A 7,356-nucleotide genomic window follows, 5' to 3' on the forward strand; every position below is an offset into this window, starting at 1 on the left:
AGATTTCTGTAATGATCGCCTACATCAAATCACTTAAATTAAGTTACACTATGTCAACAACAAAACAAAGATTAAAAATGCAGTTTGTCTGATGATCACAAACTACATCAAATTAAATGACATTGAATAAAACTCTATCTCAACTACCCACAATTAATAGACATCCAAATTATGTCTATATATTTCACCTCCATTATTGTAAATCATATCACACAAAAAACTCAAAAAAAAAAAAAAACAAACAAACACATAAAATGTTTTCATCAGATAAAGCTGTAAAAAGCATGGTCAAGGCCAAGCTTGATCTTGAGAAAGAAAAAAGACGAAAAGTTTCTCAAAACCCTTCAACACTCACAGACATATGTGCTTCAAGAGAAATAAAAAACTCTTGATGCATACAATGAACTCGTAGAACTACCTGACAGTGAGTTCAAGGCACAGACTGCTGAGTTCCTCAAACAACAGACTGCATGCTACGACTCCGTCTATGGTACGTTGGCTGACACAGTTTCAAATTTGTCAGCCAACATGGAGTTCAAGGAATATGGGCGTGAGAAGATCAAGAAGCAGGGAGTGGTGGGGGTTGATGGGGTTTGGGTTGATGGGGGCTGACGGGGTCTGATGATGGGGCCTGATGATGACGGGGTCTAATGGGGTGTGACCCCATGTAATAAAAAAATAAAAAAATAAAATATTTTTATCTTTTGTTATGATGTTGCCTTCTTTTGTTATATGTTTGATTGTCATACGCTCGTCATACGCCTGTTATACGTTTGTTAAATACTTGTATAAAAAAAGTTAACTACGTAACACACAAACGAAAAAAAAAACAAAAAAACTAACCAACTACGAATTCATTGTTGCGGTTGCTGCTGCAATGTTTTACAAGTTCTGCTATTGTGCCCACTTACGTGACAAATTTGACATTCTCTATAATCCCTCCCAGAGCGACTAATGGCTATCTCTTTCTTTGATTTAATTCTTTTGTGCGAGCCACGACCCTTGTTTCTTATTCTAGTAGGTACACGAACCGTAACTTCTGATGGCTGTTCAAAACCTAGAATAGCAGCAAATCTATCCCTTTTAGATGGACGTACCCTTTCATACCGAGTTAAGTCTGCTTTTTCATCATCAAATTCATCTTATCTCTAACTTTAATTAATTAATCAATATCTGCAACATAACTATTGTTGAGGTATTCATCGGCATACTTTATTTCTCTTGAAATTTCTTTTATCTTCCTGTTCTGATCATTACCAAACTCTGACATTGGAACTGTTCTGATATTCACCGCAGCCTCTTTCCTCCATCGATCATTTATATATCTTTTAGGGAATTTCTTGACTTGATACATATTCATGACGTAGAAAACATGCCGACACAACAAACCATATTGTTCGAATCTTTTGCAGGAGCATGTTGCAATAGACTCTTCACCAAACTCACCGTCCTTCTTAAACACAACCTAAAAAAAGTAAAACGCTTATCTAACGCTTGTTAATTAACTTAAACTAAAACAACTTTAAACTAAAACACTTAATAAACGCTCGTAAATTACCTCCAAAAAAACCTGGAACATACGCATTAAAATCCATTATTTTACACTTCAAAAACCCTCCTTCTTCTTGACAAGAACTGAATTGTGATACACCACCAAAAATTTCATTCATTTCATCTTGAAGGTAATTAAATATAGCTCTTGTATATATCCTAATTGCTTCCCTTTCAAGATAACTTCAGGTTTCTAACTGCGGATACGTGTACCTACTATCATGATCACACCGTCTGCCATTGTATCTCTGTATCTCCATACAAAAATCAAAATGGTTGAAAAACTCAACTAATGTTAATTGAGAATTTGTAGCTTTTCCAAAAAAATGGTTTTCGCTCTCTGATCTTGATGCTGTACCCATCAATCCAGACAAAAGTTCATCTCTATAAAACGCAGGTATCCAATCAAATCTGATTTCATACATATCAGCAAGCCATTTATTCTTGTCAAGCTCAAAATCAACCATTATAGCCTGCCATTTTTCCTCAAATTCTGAAGGACTAATTGAATCGGTCCACACAATGTTACACAGCCTACTCTTAAAATCTTCGTTGTTACATAAATCAGCCCCCACCTGATAACACAAAAAACATATTAAAGCGCTTGTGTAATGCTCGTTGTCACAATATGTAATCATTTTACGCTCATAAACGCTCACATATTTAACATCAAAATAAAAAGACTATTGCCGTTAAACGCTTGTAAAACACTCATTATTCAAAACTGCTTAAAACACAATTAAGAAAAGTTACCTTGTCAGCAACTTTCTTCATGATATGCCACATGCATAACCTATGCCTTGTATTTGGAAACACAGCTGCAATAGCTTGCTTCATAACAGGGTCTTGATCAGTAACAACAACCTTCGGTGCATGACCAAATGACTTAAGAAAAATTTGCAATAACCATGTGTATGATTCAATAGTTTCAGAAGCTAGTAATCCAGCACAGACAGTAACACTATGACAATGGTTATCAATTGCCGTGAACGGGAATAAAACCATATTGTACCTGTACATATAAATCATATAAAATAGACACAAAAACATATACATATAAACAATCCTATACATACACACAAACTTACTTGTTAGTCTTAAATGTAGCATCAAAAGATATAATATCCCCAAATGCAATATAATTACTATTTGAAGTCTCATCAGCCCAAAACATACGAATTAACTCACGATCATCAATGACATCATATTCAAAAGAATAATCAGATGAAAATGTTTTCTTCGCACACAATCTCTGAACAATCATCTCAGCATCATACTCTCCAATATAACAATTCAAACCTTGTTTTAAAATTCTTACAATCATCTTTAGTTGCTCCTAGAGGTGCACAAACCGGTTTTTTTTAAAAAAACCGGTTCGGTTATTAACCGGACCGGTTTTTTTGGCCCGGAAAAAAACCGGTTCGGTTAATAAACCGGACCGGTTAATAACCGGTTTTTTTCTGTCAAAACCCTAACCGGTCTAACCGGTTAGGACCGGTTTAGAAACCGGTTAGAACCGGTTAATAAACCGGTTTTTTTATTAACCGGTTTTTTTTATTAACCGGTTTTTTTTTTTTTTTTTTTTTTTTTTAAATTTCGCGGTTTCAAATACGAATATTTGTTTTTTATATTTTGTACTTAATGAAGACCATTATTTTTTCACAGTATAAACAAACCGGTAACTACAAGGCAAACCGGTAACTACAGGCAAAACGGACTGACCGAAGCCATTCTTTGCTTTCGTTGTTAGGGTTCTTTGCTTGGAAGATGAGTATGAGTGTGTGTTGGTGAATGTGTTTTCAACAAACCAAAGATTAAAAACACATAACTTTCATTTATAGTTTTTACATTAAAAATACAAACATTAAATCGTTATCGCATATTCGTAACTCAAAAATACAAACATTAAATCATTAACACTGAAGAAATCTCTGCCAAGAACTGTTGTTCATGATTTAACTCAAAAATACAAACATTAAATCGTGAACTAGCAGATGCTCATGTTGTTCCCAATCGCAGTTTGTTCATGATTTGCCTCCATGTTTGCTGTTTCTTTAACTAAATTAGAAAAATCCAAATCAACAAGTAAATAAGAGCACATATTAGGAAAAAGAATGCTTAGACACGATTACATAAACAACTTGCTGTTTCTTACTCATGATTTGCCTCCATATTTGCTGTTTCTTTAACTAATTTTCTTCGCTACCCGATCCCGAGCTATTTCTTAGGTAATCGTCGTACGCGGCTTCTTCATCGGTCATTGGTTGAGTGTGTCCTTTATTGACCTCGTCTTCATACAAGCCCGCTTCATACTCCATTTCCCCCTCGAGTGAGCGTTGATGTTGTGCTCTATCTAAAGAGTCCAAGTAATCCTTGTAGCAAATCGACATCTCTATAGCTGGTGCAGTGAGTCGAGTCCTCCTAATCGATATAACCCTGCCAGAAACAGAAAAAGCAGACTCCGAAGCTACCGTGGAAGCTTGGACCGTTAGTAAATCTTTGGCCATGGCGGCGAGGATCGGAAACTCATCCTCCTTACCTCTCCACCAAGCCAGCAAATCAAGACTTCTAAATTCATCCGGAGTCATGTGTTTCACAAAGTTGGTACCACCATACCTTCCAAGTTCACTGCTTGGGGTGTTTACCCTTTGACGTTTACCGGTGTCTTCCCAAATCATGTAGTACATCCCCATTTCAAGGTCGGTTTGGGATTGGGATTGGGCAACAGCTCTTAACGAGTCATGAATTTGGGAAGACGACCCGTATTTTGTAAGGTAGACATCATACATGTTTGACAAGGTGGTGTTGAAAGCATTCTTTAAAGTTTGGCTATAATAGGGGTTTTGATCGTCGTTTAACCCAAGCTCATCACAAATTTTTTCTATTAAAGCTTCAACACCACCAACATTGATGCAAGGGTTTAACGCAGCAGCACATGTCAAAACAGCGGGTAGTTGTTGAAAATATTTTCTAAATTTTTCTTTCATTTTTACACCCATATCAAAATAAGGTGCACCCCTACAATCAAGTTCACTCAACTTTGTGCACATGACATCAATTTTTGGTAAAGCAATGGGGCTTGTTGGATAGTAAACCCCGGATAAACTAGTTGTGCAAGATTTAAAAAATTGAAGGACCTCCGTAACGATCTCAATCAATAACCAGTTTCTAGGATCATATGGTGCACATTTACCCCTACTTGACAAAATTTGATGAAACGCAATTAATGATTCTTTTTGTTGGATGGCTTTCTCAAACATATTACAAGTCGAGTTCCATCTTGTTGGACAATCCCAATTTGGCCCCAGTCATTGACAATTAGCTTCTACACAAAATTTTTTGTATCTTGAAAATGTTTTATTGTTGCTAAAAACATCTCGTAACATTCTTTTAAAACTGTTTCTTTGCGTTTCGATCACGTTTAACCCATCTTGCACGGCCAAGTTGATAATATGTGCAATGCATCGGCTATGAAAAAACGCTCCATCACAAATAGGTTTATACTTTAATTTTAAATGGCCAACCGCGGCCGTATTGTTTCAAACGAAATTGAAAAGATTTTATCTTCAATTTTGTATTGTCGAATGACTTTATCCAAGATTTGAAAAATATTTCTACCCGTGTGCGGGTAATCAAACAATTGAAACGCAACGGTTCGTTTCATCATTTGCCACGACTCGGGGTCAACCCAATGAGCCGTCACACAAATGTATGAGTCGGGCGAACCATGAGGTACCGACCAAACATCCGTTGTTAAGTTTACACCAGTTTGTAAGTTTGAAAAGTATGAAATTAGTTCGGATTTAGCGTTTTTCCATGCTTTAAGACAATCTCTTCTAAGGGTCGAACGACTTACGTGTTGGTAGCGTGGTTGAACATAGTTTTGCATCATCTCCGTGAATTGAGGGTTGTCGAAGTGGTTGAAAGGAAGTGTTTGTTGAATCACAAAGTTTGAAAACTGTTGACGTACCGCTTCAACGTCGTACGTAAACACCCCTCCTTGATTCGTCATCTCCGGCTGCGAACTACTTCCCGCTTCGTCCTTCAAGGCCTTGCAAAAGCGCTGTTGTATATGCGCTTTTAAAGTGGAGTTTGCATCTTTGGCATAGAACTTCAAACAGTGCTTGCATCGAGGTTTTTGGCGACCGTTAGACAGTTCGCATAGGTCGAAATGTTGCCACACATCTTGGTTTCGTTTCGTGGGGATGATCCGAACGACCGTTATGTCTGTGTTCGAGGCACCCATGTTGACGGATGAAGCAGCACTTTGGGAAGCCATGATAATAAGAGCGTATAATCGAGTATGAAATAAACGAGTACGAGTATGAAATAAACGACTACGAAATAAGAGCGTATGGAGTGGTAATGTGGTATAATTGAGTGTGAGATAACAAAATAATCGCGTATGAAATAAACGTTTAGAGCTAGTAGAGTTGTATAATCGAGTGTGAGCTAACCTACCCAACCTAAACTATATATAGTTGTTTGTGGGGGTAAAATGTTAAAAAAAACGGCTAGAAATCAAGAAAAAACGGGCAAAAAAGGACCCAAACGGTCATATGGCCGTTTTATTTAACCGGTTTTTAGGTTAACCGGTTTTTTGACCGTTAACCGGTTAACCGGTTTTTAGGTTAACCGGTTTTTTAATAACCGGTTTTTAAATTTAACCGGTTTTTTTTACTAACCGGTTCAATAACCGGTTTTTGTCCACGAATGAGTAACCGAAGTACTAACCGGCGGTTCAATAACCGGTCTAACCGGTTTTTTAATAACCGGTTTTTCTATTAACCGGTTTTCGGTTAAACCGACCAAACCGGTTCTATAACCGGTTTTTTTGAACACCTCTAGTTGCTCCTACCTTTTCAAACCCACCGTACTGTGTTCTCATAAGTTAAACGCTTTAACAGGTCCCAAGTTCATATTAGACAACTCATAAATAGCTTCCTCTTGGACATGTGTTAACTTCCTAGCACAACGAACAAACTGCATATCAGAATCTGCAACCATTTTATGATTATGGCATTCAACAAAATCATCTACTTGAAAAAATTCACCGTCAACAGATTTAAACTATATATGTGCTCTACAACCACATCTAATTGTCAGCCTCTTCCTCCTTTTGTAATATGGTTTGCTTGATTCATTACAATCACCTTTTGAATCATACATTTTTGCTGGCTTGTGACCTTCTTTACAACATGTAAAGTACTTAGTCTTTAATACACTACCATGCATGTAAGATCCACCTTTACGAGCCCCAAATCCAGCTTTTTTAGCATATTCACAATAAAAATCAAATGCTTGATTAATTGACGAAAACATCATTCCTTTAACAGGTTTGTATGAAGAAGAAACTTAAGGAATTATATCAACCCCTTGACCTTCAACCAAAACACTTGAATCATCTACACAAAAACATCAATATAAAAATTATAATCCAAACACGCTATAACACGCTCAAAAATTATAAGCAACACGATTTTAACAAACATAATAGTGACACGCTCATAAGACGCTCATATTATACAACATTATAATCAGCTCATAATCAGACATATTAACACGCTCATGATACGTTCGTATTATGAAACATCAAAAATCAAAAGACGGTCCTAATATGAACACGCTCGTAACACGCTAAAAAACTAAACTAATTCAATTATCATGTGATTCTCATGAGAACTAACATACAGATTATAAACGTATACATCTACAGTTGATTAATTCAAACACAGCAAAAACTTACATTCGCGATCGTCTTCCATTTTAAAACCCTAAAATCACAAAAATCGCTTGAAAAACTGA

The 7,356-nt window shown here is 36.5% G+C and overlaps 1 pseudogene; it reads right to left on the bottom strand.

Moving 5' to 3' along the window:
• Positions 1-489: 489 nt before the first annotated feature.
• LOC143602435 (protein FAR1-RELATED SEQUENCE 5-like) lies at positions 490-6,919 on the bottom strand (annotated as a pseudogene).
• Positions 6,920-7,356: the final 437 nt, after the last annotated feature.

The sequence above is a fragment of the Bidens hawaiensis genome, unplaced genomic scaffold (genome assembly GCF_021521415.1).
Source record: "Bidens hawaiensis isolate Kalapana, Puna unplaced genomic scaffold, B.hawaiensis_p1.1 tig00058910_1, whole genome shotgun sequence".
Taxonomy (NCBI): Eukaryota; Viridiplantae; Streptophyta; class Magnoliopsida; order Asterales; family Asteraceae; genus Bidens; species Bidens hawaiensis.